Source organism: Lithobates pipiens, unplaced genomic scaffold, assembly GCF_037356315.1.
Source record: "Lithobates pipiens isolate NorthernLeopardFrog02 unplaced genomic scaffold, aLitPip1_a1.2 Scaffold_19, whole genome shotgun sequence".
In the NCBI taxonomy this organism is placed as follows: domain Eukaryota; kingdom Metazoa; phylum Chordata; class Amphibia; order Anura; family Ranidae; genus Lithobates; species Lithobates pipiens.
Genome location: NW_027507764.1, coordinates 279,244,810 through 279,263,456, shown reverse-complemented (window position 1 = coordinate 279,263,456; position 18,647 = coordinate 279,244,810). Strand labels below are relative to the sequence as shown.

The 18,647-nt window shown below is 47.7% G+C and overlaps 1 protein-coding gene across 4 annotated transcripts in view; it reads right to left on the bottom strand.

The window, feature by feature from the left end:
* Nucleotides 1–18,647, bottom strand: part of MSANTD3 (Myb/SANT DNA binding domain containing 3) — a 1,118,007-nt gene that overhangs the window by 966,575 nt on the left and 132,785 nt on the right. The gene's annotated exons all lie outside the window — the stretch shown is intronic.

Below are 18,647 nucleotides of genomic sequence, written 5' to 3'. Positions count from 1 at the left end.
ACCACAGGCCTTCCCGTTGGCCCAAAAAAATAGGAGCATATAGGGATTGGTGTTTTTTATGTATATCGCTTTATGTAGTAATGTGTAGAGCACCAACAGCATCATTTACAGAGGCCAGCTTGGGGTGAACACCCTGACCGCGCACTACCGGCCCGAAACTAGCCTGCCCAGCATCTGCTACAGCAGCCCTCAAATTTTCAATAAAGTATATAGTGATCCTGTGCAAAAGGTATAGGTATATATATATATATATATATATATATATATATATATATATATATATATATATATGTATGAACCTCAATTATAAATAGTATAGTGGTTATAAAAGGCACAGAAAGTATCAATAAATATAAGCAATATGTCTATAAATAATTAAACTGAATGTAAAAAAAAAAAAATATTAAAATATAATTATAATAAAGAGTCGCTAGGATGGTACCGTATTTAATCTGTGTATAACACGCACTTTTTTCCCCTTAAAATCAGGGGGAAATCGCGGGTGCGTGTTGTACGCCGAGCCTCCACTATTTTGGAGCCTCTGGGTGGCTTTTGGCCACCTTTGGCCCTTCTCGGCAGCTTTCAGCCGCCTTTGGCCCTTCTCGGTGGCTTTCGTCAGCCTTAGGCCCTTCTCGGTTGGCTGAAAGTCGCAGAGAAACGACCGAGAGCGAGAAGGGCCGAAAGCTGATAAAAAAGGGACTTAGAGTCTCTAGGATGGTACCGTATTTATTGGCGTATAACACACACTTTTCTCGGCAGCCTACAGCCCTTCTCGACGGTTTTCAGGGCGGACGGGTGAGAGTGGCAGAAAGCTGATGAGAAGAGCCGTAGGCCGACGAGAGCGGCCTAAGGCGGCCGAGAACTGCCGAGATACACAGGACATCTCGGCAGCGCCATTTTAAAAAATAAAACCTGAAAATAAAACAGACAAGGCTAAAAATGACACTTACAAGGGGACAACGATGGACAAGGCTGCAACGATGGACAAGGCTGCAACGATGGACAAGGCTGCAACGATGGACAAGGCTGCAACGATGGACAAGGCTGCAACGATGGACAAGGCTGCAACGATGGACAAGGCTGCATGACAAAGCCGCATGACAAAGCCGCATATGACACTGACAAGGGTGCAATGATGGACAAGGCTGCAAATGACACTGACAAGGCTTCAGATGGACACTGATAAGGCTGCATTGATGGGCACTTAAAATTCCCTCCTAAACTTGGTGTGCGTGTTATACGCCAGCGCGTGTTATACGCAGATAAATATGGTATATTGAAAAAAAACTTCCACAAGCATAAGAGAATATTTCAAAGATGCAATCCAACACTGGGCAGCATCTCTCTTAGATAAATCTCCTGCTTGTCTCAATATCCACCACCAGAGGGCCTTCCGTTCCTGTAATTTCACAGCTTAAAGCGGAGGGTCCACCCTAAAATGGACCTCCGCTCATCTGAATCCCCCCCCCCCCCTCCGGCGCCACAATTGGCACCTTTCAGGGGGGAGGGGGGTGCAGTTACCTGGATAATCCAGGTAACTGTACCCACTTCCGGGATAGCTGTCTGCGGAAAGGGGCGTAGATTACGCCCCTTTCCGCAACTGCCCGCCCCTTTGCGCAAGTGCCCCGCTACCTGCTGGGAAACACACAGTTCCCAGAGGCAGCGGGGACCGTCCGGATTGCGCCGCGCGGCTCGCGCATGCGCAGTAGGGAACCGGGAAATGAAGCCGAAAGGCTCCATTTCCTGATTCCCATACCCAAGATGGCGGCGGCAGGACCCGACAGACGACCTAGCGATCGGCTTCGGGTGCCGACATCGCGGGCGCGCTGGACAGGTAAGTGTCACTATTTTAAAAGTCAGCAGCTGCAGTATTTGTAGCTGCTGGCTTTTAAAAAAAAAAAAAAAAAAAAAAACGCGGAGTCCCGGTGGACTCCCGCTTTAATAATGTGGGCACACGTATGTCTAAGGTGTCCTTCTCCTTTTTGCTTTATACCACCAGGGGGCCCTCCATCCCTGAAGCTGGTTTAAAGGACGCCAGGCCACCACATCCACCTCTATATCCACAATAACATGAAACTTGCTCGAAAGTCTGCAACACGAGCCATGCAGGATAATCTCAATTTGCCATTAGTGATGATATCACAGCCGCCATCAAATCCAGCGGCCAACTTTTGCATCAAAAGATGAGTTTACAACAAACTTGTAACTTAAAGTTTAATTGCAACCTTACACGGCCACCTGCAAAACCTTGCAGCTAAAGCAAGCATCCAAAGATGCACTTATGTCAACTTTGTAGAATTAAGCGAAAGTGTGAACGGACGACCAAGTCGCCGCCTTACACACCTGGGAGACAGGCGCTTGATGTCGGAAAGCCCAGGAGGTCCCAATTGCTATGGTGAAATGAGCTGTGAGAGGAAAAGGGGGCACCTGCCCCTTTAAAGCACGATCTGTCTGATCCACTGAGAAATGGTGGACGAAGCAACCGCCAGACCTTTTGTCGGACAAGCCACTGAGACAAACAGAGTCTGACTTCCGGAAGGGGGCCATAGCAGACAGATACACCTATAAAGCCCAGGCCATGTCCAGGGAATGTAAGGCAACCTCTTTTGGGTGTGTCGGCTTAGGACATAAGAATGGTAACACAATGTCCTCATTTAGATTGAATGCCGAAACCACCTTTGGAAGGAAAGAGGGCTGCGGGCTTGCATGACAAGGCTGCCAACTCAGAAAACACTGCTGGCAGATGTAATAGCCACTAGAAAGACCACTATCAGAGAGTTAACAAGGGAATCTTCCTAATGTTTCTAACGGTGGTTTCTGAAGTGCCGATAGCACCAGATTCAGATCCCACGGGGTAGTGGTGGTCTACGGAGGGACTATGTGTCGAACCCCTTGCACAAAGGTACTCACCAATGAGTGAGTCGCCAAGGGCCATTGGAAAAAAATACAGTCAAGGCTGATATCTGTCCCTTGATGGGGCTTAAGGCAAGTTTCTGATCCACTCCTCACTGCAAAAACAGCAGGATCCTGGAAACTGAATATGTGCGCAGACGCCACCCCATCTCCTCACACATGGAGATGTAAGCCTTCCATGTAGGATGGTAAATCTTTAGAGAAGAAGACTTCCGTGCTCTCAGTATAGTGGAAATTCCTGAGTCTGACAGACCTCTGTCTTTTAGCACCTGGTTTTAAGCAGCCATGCTGTTAAAACCAGCGACGGCAAAGCAGGATGAAGTATCGGACCCTGTGATAGAAGGTCCCCCCACAGCGGTAGCCGCCAAGAAACATCCGTCACCAGTCATACTAGGTTGGCATACCAAGGATGCTGAGGCCAATTTGGGGCAATCAGAATTAGTAGAATCCACTCTGCGCAGCAGACGTGGGAGAAGTTTGAGGGGGGGGGGAGGCATAAATCAGCTGATAATGCCCCCATGGAGCCACCAATGCGTCCGCCCATGGATCTCTTGTCCTGGACACAAACCTCTGCCCCTTCCGATTGAGCCAAGAGTCCAAGAGTTCCACATATGGTGCGCCCCACCTTAGGCAAAGCAGCGCAAATACCTACGGACGCAAGGACCATTCCCCTGGGTCCAGCATCTGAGGACTTAAGTAGTCCGCCTGCCAGTTTTACACCCGGGATGTATATGGCCGTCAGGGCCGGCACGTGTTGCTCTGCCCACTGGAGGATGTGAGCGACCTCCTGTGCTGCAGCTGAGCTCCTTGTTGCTCCTTGGCATTGTCCCACTGAATCCTGATCGAAAATAAGGGGAATTGAGACTTTAAATGAAGCACAATTAAGTGCCTCCATCTGGGTAATAGGTAGGTACAAAGGGAAATTGGGACTTTAAATGAAGCACAATTAAGTGCCTCCATCTGGGTAATAGGTAGGTACAAAGGGAAATTGGGACTTTAAATGAAGCATTTGGATAGTGGAAGAAAAAGGGACCATGTTTGAATTTCAACGTAGAATGTTTATTAATTGTAAAATGAAAAGTATAGATTTCATAAGCATAAAAAAAAACGTACACATGGCATATATGTAATAAAAACAGTATACATCAATTAGCATATGATTCTGATAGTGAATAAATTACATAGAATGATGATACCAATGACAGCATGCCTAAAATCGACAGAATATATTGAATATCAATATATCCAGATGATAAGTATGCGTCCACTAAATACAGAAAAGTTTTTTTTGTATTGTAGTTAAAAGGGTCAAATAATAATGAAATCAGTATGATTCCATATGAGGTGTAGCTGGGGCATCAAAATCAAAGCTCAACGCATTTCGTGGATATTTCGCCACTCATCAGGAGCTGACGCTACCATAGATTCCTATAGGATGTATATAGAAGAATAATGAATCATGTAAAAGAATATATGGGTGAATGAACATATAATGCATACAAGATGGTTAGCCATATACACTCACCAAACCAGACAGCAAGTGCAATGTGCGGCAGTGGGGCCCAAGGTGGGCCAGGAGCATAATCCCTCCACGGGAGCTGAGGCGGCATGTATATGGATGCAATATTAGGCAAAGTAAAGAAAAGGGATGACAAAGTATCTGCAAAAATGGGAATATACTGTAGTTGGAATCAACGTATCTGGGAACAAAATAATGAACGTGTGTATAATTTATAATAATTCATCAGAGAGAATGATTAATAGTGGACCCAGTGAATTCCAGGAGAAGTGATAAGAATCAGAATGGTGCAAGGGATATCAACATTGAAGAGTGAGTAGTGTTTGAAGTGAGTATGCAGTTTTGCAAGAATTAAGTGAAAGTGTCACAAAGACTGAGTACAAGGTAGCTAGTGAAAGAAAATTTAAAATTGTGTCAATTAACTGCGAAACGGGAGCACCAGTAAGAAAGAGGAAATCTGCACCATAACAATTTGTGTAAAGAAGGGAAGGGAAAAGAAAACCCAAAAGTAGCACCGGATGACATCAGCAACCATATGGCTGTATTTAGTGTATGCATACTTACCATCTAGATATATAGGCCGATATTAGGCATGCTGTCATTGGTATCATTATGCTATGTAATTTATTCACCATCAGAATCATATGCCAAAAGATGTATACGGTTCTTATTACATTTATGCCATGTTTAAGAGAATCACCAGACTTCGTCGGCACTTCCCCATGCGCCTGCGGGGCAGAACGGCGCAACAGCGCACACGGGTGTGCGATGTGGCGGGTTTGTGCATACGGGTGCGTGAATTAGCGGGTCCGTGCACACACAGTCCCACGGCCTAGCGCACGCATATGCGCGATACAATACGTAGTCGTGGGTGCATGCGCACACGGCTATGGGCATCACCTGATTGGCCTGACAGGCTTATAAAAGTCATCAATGTGCTCTGTGTCTTTGCTGGTTTGTCTTTTCAGCTCCAGTGCTCCTGTGTTTCCTGTGCCCCTGTGCCTCATTTCCTGAGCCTTCCCTCTGTGACCCGGATTGTACCCGACTACTCTCGTGGACCTCTCCTGTGATTGACCTCAGGCTTGCTTCCTGGATTCTCCTCTCTGCTGTTCCTGTGTTTGACCCTCGGCCTGCCTCCTGGACTTGTCTCTGCCTATTCCCTGTGTTGTGATGCCTGGATCCCCGGACTGTCCTCTGTGTATGACCTGTCTTGCTCTTGGACTCTGATCTAATCTCCCTGGCGTTTGACCCTCAGCCTCCTGCTGTCCTTCACTCCAGGTGTCAGAACCCCTGCCAGGCGTTCCCTTCTAACAAGTTCCAAGACCATCTGCACAGGCATCTCTTCCTTCTGAAGACCTTCTGCATAGAAGTCACCTGCTGGCAACCTGTGCCTATCCGTGCCCTGTACCCACTGTTCCATCCTCTGCGGTACTGTGCACCCAGCTGCAAGGGAAGCTGCTCTCAGCATTTCGCCTCTGGTGAGTACCTGACAGTACAAACCAGCCACAGAAGCCGACAGAGCTGGCTCACCTCTTGAGGTTCTCTGCCAGCAGGTTGCAGCCCTCACTCAGGCAGTGCAGTGACTCCAGGATGGCTACTTTCAGATTGAAGGCCGTCTATAGCACCTGGCGATCTCTCCCAACCCATCGGATCCTTCACTTTCTACAGCCAGCAACTCTTCCGCTTTGCAAGCTCAAGGCGGTGCTACGCCTGCAGTAGTCATAACTCTTCCGGAACCCAGGGTCCCTACTCTGGAGCGTTTTTCGGTTCAAAAATGCATGTCTCCTGTACCTGGCTCTGCAGCCCAGGACGTTCCACTCCGAATCAGTGAAGGTGGGGTTCATCCTCTCTCTGCTATCCGAAGAACCAGTCCTGGGCCCATAACCTCCTGGAACAGAAGAGCTCCCTTCTCGATTCTGTAGAGACCTTTTTTGAAGCCATGTCACAACTGTACGATGACCCTCAACGCACCACTACGGCCGAAGCCATCCTGCACTCCCTAACCCAGGGAAAAAGACCAGTAGAGGACTATATTGTAGCATTTCTGGGGACACTGATTGGAACAAGGTTGCCCTTAAATACCAATTTCGCCTGGGCTTCTCAGAGACCCTAAAAGATGAACTGTCCCGGGTAGATACCCCTGCATCTCTAGAAGACCTGGTCCAGTTAACTACCAAGCTTGACCGACATCTACGGGAGCATCGCTCTGAGTGTTTTCAGTCATCTAAACCCACGTGGATGCTACCCTGGGTACCCCTGTGCCTACACCTGCTCCAGCCCCTTCCTCCTCTACTGACAGCGAACCCATGCAGCTGGGCCTAGTCCAGGCTCCGCTTAGCCCTGACGAAAGACTCAGTCAGCGTCACGCCAACCTTTGTCTGTACTGTGGTGAATCGGATCATTTCCTGTGCAGCTGCCTTGTAAGACCCAGTAAGTGCCGCCCTTACGCTGCTGTGAATTCTCAAATTTCAGGTTCCACCCAATCTCACCTTGTCCTCCCGATTTCTCTACAGGTGGCGGAAGAGGAGGTTCGGCTGGGAGCCATCATTGACTCTGGAGCCTGCAGTTGTTTCATGGACATAACTTTAGCTCAGAATCTGCACATCCCTCTCTGCACTAAGAAACATCTTCAAATCCACCTGGCTGATGGCTCCCTACCCTGCTCTGGTCCCGTGACCCAAGAAACTAAACCGATCATGACAGCTACAGATTCTGGCCACCACAAATTTCTTCGCTTTGACATTATCAATTCTCCGAAGTTTCCGATCATCCTCGGGTTTCCTTGGTTATAAGCCCATGACCCACTGATTAACTGAAACAAGGAGGAAGTACGCTTTTCTTCTCCCTACTGTTCACAGCACTCTCTCCAACCTCCCACAAGTCCACCTCTTGCTTGACAATACAGACTAGTCCTGATAATCTTCCGCATATCCCTTCAGCTTATCATGACTTTTTGGAAATTTTCGACAACAAAAAAGCGGATACTCTGCGGGCCCATCGGCCCTATGACTATGACCCTATTGATCTGCTACCCGGTTCCGAAATACCATTCGGGGGGATATTCCCATTATCGGAAAACTAATTAGAAGCTCTGCGCTCTTACATAGATGACAACCTAGAAAAAGGATTTATCCGACCATCCTCTTCTCCAGCTGGCGCAGGCATCTTTTTCGTGGAGAAAAAGGATGGTTCACTCAGGCCCTGTGTGGACTACAGGGAACTTAATAAAATTACTATTAAGAACAGGTACCCGCTTACCCTGATCCCTGAACTCTTCCAACGCCTAAGAACTGCCAAGGTATTCCCCCAGCTAGACCTGCGGGGGCATATAATTTAGTTCGAATCTGCAATGGAGATGAGTGTAAAGTGGCTTTCAGGTCTAGATTAGGACACTTTGAATACCAGTGATGCCTTTCGGGCTCTGCAATGCCCCGGCCACATTCCACCTCCTCAACGATATATTCCGTGAGTATCTAGACAACTTCGTAATTATGTATCGTGACGATATTTTTATTTTCTCCAACTCACTAGAAACACACCGAAACACACGTCAGGAAGGTCCTCATCCTCAGAAAATACGGGCTTTACCTAAAAGGAGAGAAATGTGAGTTTGAAAGAGACACTATCCAATTCCTCTGGTTCATCATCACCACAGGGGGAATCTCAATGGACCCACAAAAGGTCAAAGCTATCCAAGAATGGTTTAGCGATTTGTCGGCTTCACCAACTTTTATCGCAGGTTTATTCAGGGATTCTCCATGATCATTTCCTCTATTAGTCAACTAACCTGTCAGCAAGTTAAATTCCAATGGTCTCAGCAAGCCCAGGAAGCTTTTGATGAACTAAAGAGACTTTTCACATCAGCCCCTATCCTCCGGCATCCCAACCCAAGTCTTCCTTATGTATTGGAGGTAGACGCCTCAGAATCCGCAGCAGGGGAAATCCTCTCTCAAAGAAGTGGCCCGAATACTCTCCTTCACCCAGTCGCCTTCGCCTCCCGGAAACTCAGTCCTCCGAAGAGGAATTACGATGTCGGGGACCGAGAACTTCTCACTATAAAATTTGCCCTGGAAGAGTGGAAGTATCTATTGGAGGGTGCGTCTCAACCAATTATGATCTTCACAGACCACAGGAACCTGAAGTACCTCAGAGCTGCCAAACGCCTCAAACCCAGACAAGCTCGCTGGGCCCTCTTTTTCTCCATGCTAAATTTCCACATCAACTACCGCCCGGTTCCAAAAATCGAAAAGCAGACGCACTCTCCCGTTTCCAGAAGCCGAAGAACCATCTGAACCTGCAACTATTCTGTCTCCACACAACTTCCTCCAAATCATCCAGCCTGACCTAGAAACAGCCATTAAACAAGACACCGATCAAATCTCTGAAACTACAGCATCCTCCTTAGAAAAGAAACATGGTTTACTATAGGCACACAACAAGATATTCATTCCTCCCTCTGTAAGGCTCCAGATTTTGCAAACCTTTCATGATCATAAGATGGCAGGACATTTTGGGCTCCAGAAGACTGCTGATCTGATCCGTTCTTTCTGGTGGCCGGGTTGGAGGAAGGATTGCAGGAACTATATCAAATCGTGTATAATCTGCCAACGAAATAAGGGGGCCAACACCAAAGCCTGGGGACTTCTGAGATCCTTACCTGTTCCCAAACGTCCCTGGAGAGAGATCTCTATGGATTTTATTGTGGACCTGCCATCTTCAGACAAGTTTACTACAGTAAACCTAGTGGTAGTAGATCGCCTCACGAAGATGGCACACTTCCTACCCACGCGTGGCACTTACTCTGCTGCGGATACAGCAAGTATTTTCTTCAATTAGTCATGAGGCTACATGGCTTCTCCTCCAATATCATGTCTGATAGTGGAATTCAGTTCACCTCCAAATTTTGGAAGGATCTCTGCAAGGCCCTGGAGATCAATCTATCTTCTGCATACCATCCACAAAGCAATGGGCAAACAAAGAACCAAACGTTAGAGCAATACCTTTGTTGCTTTTGCTCCTGCTCCCAAAACGATTAGGCTTCTCTCCTGCCCTGCGCGGAATTCACCTATAATAACTCTGTACATTCCGCTACCAACCATACACCCTTTTGGGCGAACTATGGCTACCACCCTTCTTTTCTGCCGGATTCCGTCCCTGAAGTCTCCACTCCTGAAGTCCAAGAACGGGTAAAGTCAATTCAGGACAATTTCCTACAGATTCAGGAGGCCATGAAGAAGGCTCAAAGGGATGAGGTGTACTACAAATAGAGGAAGAAGGAGTTGCCCAAGTTTCAAGATTGGGGATAAGGTTTGGTTATCTTCTGCCAACCTGAGATTGCCATACCTGTCACAGAAGCTCGGTCCCAAGTTCATTGGCCCCTTCGAGATCAAAAGGGTGTTAAACCCAGTAGCTTTTGAACTGGCGCTACCTAGTACGTACAAAATGTACCCAGTGTTCCATGCATCCCTATTAAAACCAGCGATTCCAAGCTCCTTCACCAGAAGACAAGTGGCACTACCTCCACCCGTCGAAGGTGAAGGTGAGGAAGAATTCGAGGTGGAAGCCATAACGGACTGTCGAAGAAGGGCAAGACAGACCCAATACCTGGTAAAATGGAAAGGGTATCCCCTGACGACAGTTCTTGCGAACCCTCCAGTAACATCCACATTTCTCGGCTGATACAAGATTTTCACCGGAGACACCCCGAGCTACCAGACAGATTGGGCATCCGGAGGATGCCCCTTGGGGGGCCCTGTCAGGAAATCACCAGACTTCAACCTCAGCACTTCCCCTTGTGCCTGCGGGGAAGAATGGCGCAACAGCGCCCAAGGGTGCGCAGTGCGGCGGGTTTGCTCATATGGGTGCGCGAATTAGCGGGTCCGCGCGCACACAGTTCCACGGCCTGACGCACATGAGCGGGTAAATGGAATCGCCATTTATTTATCAAACATTTAGTTATGATTATCAAAAACATGTATTCTGATTAAGCAGAGGTATTTGTTGCAAATATCCAGGATGTATGCAACAACTGTCTTGGTTGTGTCCAAGTGCCATTCACACCTCCAGCTGCGAAAAGGCATTTTCCCAGAGAATCTGAAAGTGACGTCTAGGTGCAAAGTGACCATCTGTTTATCAATGTAAATAACCAACAAATTGATTAGGCCTACAAAGAGGCTCACAAGGTATCCCACCCCCTTTAGAATGTATAAATGTTTTAGGCTCCCAGCCTCAGAGAGCAATTACTTCACCATGTGTTCTGTATACGCGTGCTCCCCTGCCTATGGCTAAAACTATAGGCTTGAATATTAAATATATCTTTTTGAATGTGGTTCAGCAGTCAACATGTTATTGGAATTCCCCAAGTTCTGGGATTTCCCTATCACACGCATATGCACGATACAATACAACATCGTGCGCGCATGCGCACACCTGTGCACGTGGCTATTGGCATCACCTGATTGACCGGACAGGCCTATAAAAGGCATCAATGTGCTGTGTCTTTGCTGGTTTGTCTTTTCAGCTCCAGTGTTCCTGTGTCCCTGTGCCTTATTTCCTGAGCCTTCCCGCTGTGACCCGGATCGTACCCGACTACTCTCTTGGACCTCTCCTGTGATTGACCTCTGGCTTGCTTCCTGGATTCCCCTCTCTGCTGTTCCTGTGTTTGACCCTCGGCCTGCCTCCTGGACTTGTCTATGCCCATTCCCTGTTGCCTGTGTTGTGACACCTGAATCCACGGACTGACCTGTGTATGACCTGGCTTGCTCTTGGACTCTGATCTAATCTCCATGGTGTTTGACCCTCGGCCTCCTGCTGTCCTTCACTCCAGGTGTTAGAACCTCTGCCGGGCGTTCCCTTCTAACAAGTTCCAAGACCATCTGCATGGGCATCTCTTCCTTCTGAAGACCTTCTGCATAGAAGTCACCTGCTGGCAACCCATGCCATGTACCCACTGTTCCATCCTCAGGGGTACTGTGCACCCAGCTGCAAGGGAAGCCGCTCTCAGCACTTTGGCTCTGGTGAGTACCTGACACCATGTGTACGCTTTAAGCTTATGAACTCTATACTTTTCATTTTACAATAAATATTTTATGTTGAAATTCAAACCTGTTCCATTTTTTCCTCCACTATCCAAATGCTTCATTTAAAGTTCCAATTTCCCTTTTGTACCTACTCGATCCTGATCAGATGCCCTTGCAGCCTCATTGACCATGTGGAGAAGCCTGATTGCCCAAAGCTCTAACAAATTGATCGGCAGTTGGGATTCTTCCCGCGACCAAAGGCCCTGAGCCGACTGTACTCCCAGCACTCTTCCCCCCCCCCCCCCCCAAACTGGTCAGGCTGGTGTCCATTGCAATCACAGTCCAATGGAGAGGAAGGAACTATCTCACGGACGAAGGGCCGGAGACCTCAGCCACCAGAGAAGGGAAACCCTGACTAACCGAATTTGACAATCCAGGGATAATGGAGATTTGTTTTCCACAAGACTCGAGTGTGAAATTGAGAGTATGGTACCGCCTCGAAGGTGGCTACCATAAGGCCCAGAATGCACATGCATAAGCACAGCGAAAACCACCCGCGGTTCATCAACAACTTCATTGCAGCTTGAAGAGCTTGTCTGAAGGGAGAAAACTCTCGCTTCTGAGGAGTCCAACAGCAAGCCCAGGTACTCCAGGCATTGAGTCGGCACTAACACCGACTTCTTTAGGTTCAGCACCCAACCAAACATCCGGAGAGTCTGCATAGTGATTGCTACATCCTTCCTTAATTCTGAGGTGGCAGCTCCTCTCAGAAGGAAGTCATCTAGGTAACCCACGATTGCGATCCCACCTTGCCTTAATAGCGCTAGAATTGGAGCAAACACTTGGAGTGCTGACACCAGGCCAAAAGGGAAAGCCAAACTGGTAGTACTCTTCCCCGACTGCAAATCTCAGAAACCTCTGATGGCTGAGGCATATGGGTACATGCAAGTACGCGTCCTGGATATCCAGGGATGCCAGGAAGTCCCCCTGATGGAGATCAGCGACCACAGAGTGAACTGATTCCATCCTGAACCTTTGCACTTTCACAAAGCTGTTGAGGGCCTTAAAGTCCAGGAATGGACGTACCCCTTCCTTTTTGGGGACTACAAACAGATTGAAGTAGAATTCCTGAAACCTTTCCAGCATCGGTACAGGTACTATCACCCTGTGCAGTGGCAGGTCCTGTACTGCCCCGAACAGGAATTTCCTGACGAGCTGGAAGTCGAGGTAGGTTGGAGGGAAAAAATCTGGGTCGACAAGAAAGAAACTCTTGTATCACAATGAAACCAGACCCACTGGTCAGACAGTAGAAAGGTCCACTGAGCTGCGAACTTCCGAAAGAGAACCCCCACCCGAGAGTTGGGCAGGGGAAAACCTTCATGTGGTAACATTTCTGTTCGCAGACTTGATTGGCTTGCGAAACCAGGGATGCTTTTGTCCTTCAGAAGGCGCCTTGTCTGACTGGGAACGCTTACCTCCCAACCTGGGCAGGCGAAAAAAGCAGTTTCCGAGTGTAAAAAGAGGGCCCTTGCCTACGGCGTGGCTCCTTACCCTTCCAGGAATGTGGGAGCAACATTCTCTTCCCACCGGTAACAATTTTAATAATGTCATCTAGCGAAACACCAAAAAGCCTCTCACCTTGGAAGGGCAAATCCGCCGGTGCTTTTTTTTAGACGCCTGGTCAGCCAAATCAGGCGCCGTAGCACCACTGCTGATACTGATGCTCTAGAGAGCGGGGGACTGTATCCAGGGCCACATCACAGGCATACTTAAATGCTAATTAAAAAAATGCATCTCACAGAGAGTGGTGCTGTGGATACACAGAAGTACAACAAGTGCCACGTCCCAATTAATATTTTACAAAAAAGGTGGGGCTTCTGGACTTTTTAGGCACCATGTATACAACAATCATAGAATAAAGATAAAAATCAACATTTTATTAAGAACATATTTTTACTAGACAGAGATTGCTAAAAGAACATCTAATCACAGCAGGACTCATATCCTCCATAATATACAGACTATACCGCCATTTCACATTTTCACTTTTGAAAATAGTAAACATTTAATACATAATCTTCAGAAATATGATTATTCTACTCGCGGTATTAAGTGTACTGCTTGAGAAGGAGAAAGCTCTACATGTTTTGCGTGTTTTAACACGCTTCTTCTGGAGCGAGAGGTTTGTGTGACTAGTAAACTAACAAAGAAACAAAAAATGACCAGTTACACTTGCCGGTAACGGGTTTTCTAGGAAATCTTCCAGGACGGCACACCTGAGAGATGACTGGTCCACCAGACAGGAAACACAACAACAAGTTTAAAAGTCCCCACCCCTCCCTCAGACCCTCAGTTATGGCAAAGGAAAAACCCCACACCAGTGTCAGAGGGAACATTCTGTGAGGAATGAACATACCACACCAACAAGGGTAGGGAAGTAGGCCTGGCGTCCTGGAAGATTTCCTAGAAAACCCGTTACCGGTTAGTGTAACTGGTCATTTTCTCCAGTCATCTTCTAGGACGGCACACCTGAGAGGATAAGCAAGAAGTTCAGGCCTACCTTAGGGCGGGACAACCGCTTGTAGGACCTTCCTGCCAAATGCCAAGTCCTGAGGGGACAACAGCTCCACTCTGTAGTGCCTCAGAAATGTCTTGCGGCTCGTCCATGTTGCTGCCCTGCAGATCTGGTCGATTGAGGAGTCTGCCCTTTCTGCCCAGGAGGTCGCCAGGGACCTGGTTGAATGCGCCTTAAGGTGGGTAGGCACTGGTTTACCTGCCTGCCCATAAGCTATAGTTATGGTCTGTCTCATCCATCTCGCCATCGTTGGCTTAGAAGCTTGCAGACCCTTTCTCTTCCCTGAAAAGGTGATTAGTAAGTGACTGGATCTCCTAAAGTCTCTTACTCTCTCTAAGTACACTAGGAGACAGCGCCTGACGTCTAAGAGATAGAACCTTTCCTCTTCCTTATTCTTAGGATTCAGGCAGAAGGATGGGAGAATAATCTCTTGTGTTCTGTGAAAACCCGAAGCTACCTTTGGCAAATAAAGGGGATCCTGACTGAGGATTATCCTATCCTCTAGGATACGCAAAAATGGCTCCTTAATCAAAAGAGCCTGTAAATCACTAACCCTTCTGGCCGTGGCAATGGCCAGAAGGAAGGCTAACTTAAATGATAATAATCGAACGGAAACCTGAGCCACCGGCTCAAAGGGCCCTCGTCAGGGCATCCAACACCAGGGATAAGTCCCACAGAGGGCACCTGACCGACCTGACTGGGGTCACCCTTTCCCTGGCCAACAGAAATCTTTTTATCAGGGGTTCCTGTGCTAGTCTCCTGTCAAAAAACACAGACAGGGCTGCTACCTGGACCTTAACCACTTTCAGACCGGACCATTTTGCTGGTAAATGACCAGAGGTCTTTTTACACTTTGGCACTGCGCTGCTTTAACTGGTAATTGCGCGGTCATGCAATGTTGTACCCAAACAAAATTTGCGTCCTTTTCTTCCCACAAATAGAGCTTTCTTTTGATGGTATTTGATTGCCTCTGCGATTTTTATTTTTTGCGATATAAACGTAAAAAGACCGCAAATTTTGAAAAAAAATGATATTTTCTACTTTTTGTTATTAGAAAAATCCAATAAACTCAATTTTAGTCATACATTTAGGCCAAAATGTATTCAGCCACATGTCTTTGGTAAAAAAAAAAGTCAATAATTGTATATTTATTGGTTTGCGCAAAAGTTGTCACATCTACAAACTAAGGTACGTTTTCTGGAATTTACGCAGCTTTTAGTTTACGACTGCCTATCTCATTTCTTGAGGTGCTAAAATGGCAGGGCAGTACAAAACCCCCCCAAATGACCCCATTTTGGAAAGTAGACCCCCTAAGGAAATTGATAAGAGGCATGTTGAGCCCATTGAATATTTTATTTTTTTGCCTCAAGCGATTGAATAATGACAAAAAAAAAAATTTTTTTTTTTTTTTTACACAAAGTTGTCACTAAATGATATATTGCTCACACATGCTATGGGCGTATGTGAAATGACACCCCAAAATAAATTCTGCTGCTTCTCCTGAGTATGGGGATACCACATATGTGGGACTTTTTGGGAGCCTAGCCGCGTACGGGGCCCCGAAAACCAAGCACCGCCTTCAGGCTTTCTAAGGGCGTAAATTTTTGAGTTCACTTCTCACTACCTATTACAGTTTTGAAGGCCATAAAATGCCAAGATGGCACAAAACCCCCACAAATGACCCCATTTTAGAAAGTAGACACCCCAAGCTATTTGCTGAGAGGCATGTTGAGTTCATGGAATATTTTATATTTTGCCACAAGTTGCGGGAAAATTACAAACTTTTTTTTTTTTTTTTTTTTTTTAACAAAGTTGTCACTAAATGATATATTGCTCATGCATGCCATGGGCATATGTGAAATGACACCCCAAAATAAATTCTGCTGCTTCTCCTGAGTACGGGGATACCACATATGTGGGACTTTTTGGGAGCCTAGCCGCGTACGGGGCCCCGAAAACCAAGCACCGCCTTCAGGCTTTCTAAGGGCGTAATTTTTTGATTTCACTCCTCACTACCTATTACAGTTTTGAAGGCCATAAAATGCCAAGATGGCACAAAACCCCCACAAATGACCCCATTTTAGAAAGTAGACACCCCAAGCTATTTGCTGAGAGGCATGTTGAGTCCATGGAATATTTTATATTTTGCCACAAGTTGCGGGAAAATTACAAACTTTTTTTTTTTTTTTTTTTTTTTCACAAAGTTGTCACTAAATGATATATTGCTCACGCATGCCATGGGCATATGTGAAATGACACCCCAAAATAAATTCTGCTGCTTCTCCTGAGTATGGGGATACCACATATGTGGGACTTTTTGGGAGCCTAGCCGCGTACGGGGCCCCGAAAACCAAGCACCGCCTTCAGGCTTTCTAAGGGCGTTACAGTTTTGAAGGCCATAAAATGCCAAGATGGCACAAACCCCCCCCAAATGACCCCATTTTGGAAAGTAGACACCCCTAAATTTAGGGGTACACTAGTGAGACTAGGTAATAAATGGCGGGTGCCCTGAAACTATAAAAAAATAACTAACCAACCAGCGTCACCTGTAACAGTTATATGGTGATCACTGGTGAAAGGGTTAACTAGGGGGCAATTAGGGGGCTTTATGCGGTAGTATATGGGGGTCCCTGGCGCTATAAAAAGCTGCAGCGAACCTAAATACCTACCTGCCTAACTAGCGTCACCTGTGACACTAATACAGCGATCAGAAAAACGATCGCTTATTAGGCTGGGTTCACACTGGAGCGATGCGGGAACGCCACGAATGCGCGGCGGGTTCCCGCATCGCATGCCTCCCGGCGGCAGTTCACACTGCCCTATGCGAACTGCTGGGAGTGTCAGTGAAATGTTACTGACACCCCCAGATCAGTTCGCATATCGCAGTGCGATCTGCAAACTCGGATCGCATGGTGTGAACACCCATGCGATCCGATTCTGCTGCGGGCCAAAAAAAGGGTCCCGTGCGAATTTGCGGCGGGTGCGGCGGGTGCGGCGAATGGCTGAACTCGAATCGCACAGAGATCGGATGTGATTTGCACTGCAGTGCGGTGCGAATCACATCAGTTCTCATAAACCGCTGCAATGTGAACCCAGCCTTAGTGACACTGGCGACGGGGGGTGATCACGGGGTTAAACCTTTATTGGGGGGGTTAGGGGGGTACCTTAGAACTAAAGGGGGCTAACCCTAACTGCCCTAACAGTTATTAGTCACAAATGACACCCGCCGGGTGATCAGGGGGTTAAACCTTTATTAGGTAATAAATGGCGGGTGCCCTGAAACTATAAAAAAATAACTAACCAACCAGCGTCACCTGTAACAGTTATATGGTGATCACTGGTGAAAGGGTTAACTAGGGGGCAATCAGGGGGCTTTATGCGGTAGTATATGGGGGTCCCTGGCGCTATAAAAAGCTGCGGCGAACCTAAATACCTACCTGCCTAACTAGCGTCACCTGTGACACTAATACGGCGATCAGAAAAATGATCGCTTATTAGGCTGGGTTCACACTGGAGCGATGCGGAAACGCCGCGAATCCGCGGCGGGTTCCCGCATCGCATGCCTCCCGGCGGTAGTTCACACTGCCCTATGCGAACTGCTGGGAGTGTCAGTGAAATGTTACTGACACCCCCAGATCAGTTCGCATATCGCAGTGCGATCTGCAAACTCGGATCGCATGGTGTGAACACCCATGCGATCCGATTCTGCTGCGGGCCAAAAAAAGGGTCCCGTGCGAATTTGCGGCGGGTGCGGCGGGTGTGGCGGGTGTGGCGGGTGCGGCGGGTGCGGCGAATGGCTGAACTCGAATCGCACAGAGATCGGATGTGATTTGCACTGCAGTGCGGTGCGAATCACATTCGTTCTCATAAACCGCTGCAATGTGAACCCAGCCTTAGTGACACTGGCGACGGGGGGTGATCACGGGGTTAAACCTTTATTGGGGGGGTTAGGGGGGTACATTAGAACTAAAGGGGGCTAACTCTAACTGCCCTAACAGTTATTACAGTCACAAATGACACCAATGCAAAAAAAAAAAAAAAAAATGACATTGGTGTCACTGTGACTGGGGGGCAGGGGTAATTGGGGGGGTGATCGGGGGGTAAAGGGGGGGTGTGAGTGTGCCTGGCATGTTCTACTGTGTGTGTGAGTGTTGGTGCAACTTACTGATCCGCTCTCCTCCGTGTCGGAACGAAAAATACCGACACGGAGGAGAGAATACATCATTTCCTCTCCTGTGTTTACATTACAGGAGAGGAAGTGATGTCACCGGGGATTTCTATTCGTCGGGAGCGATCGCGAGGGGGTGGCCATGAATGAATGGCCGTCCCCTCGTCCGGGATCGCTCCCGAACGAATACCGACCGCCGCAGGCACCGGGCGGGGGCCCGATCGGGCCCCCGACCCGCGGGAGGCAAGGGACGTACATGTATGTCCTTATGCCTGCCCGTGCCATTGTACCGACGTACATCGGCGTGCGGCGGTCGGCAACTGGTTAAGAGTGCTAACTGCCAATCCCTGGTCCACCCCCTCTTGAAGAAAATCTAGGATGGTAGGTATCATCTGGAGAGACCCCTGCTTAGACTGTAACCAACGGGAGAAAACTTTCCAGACCTTTGCATAA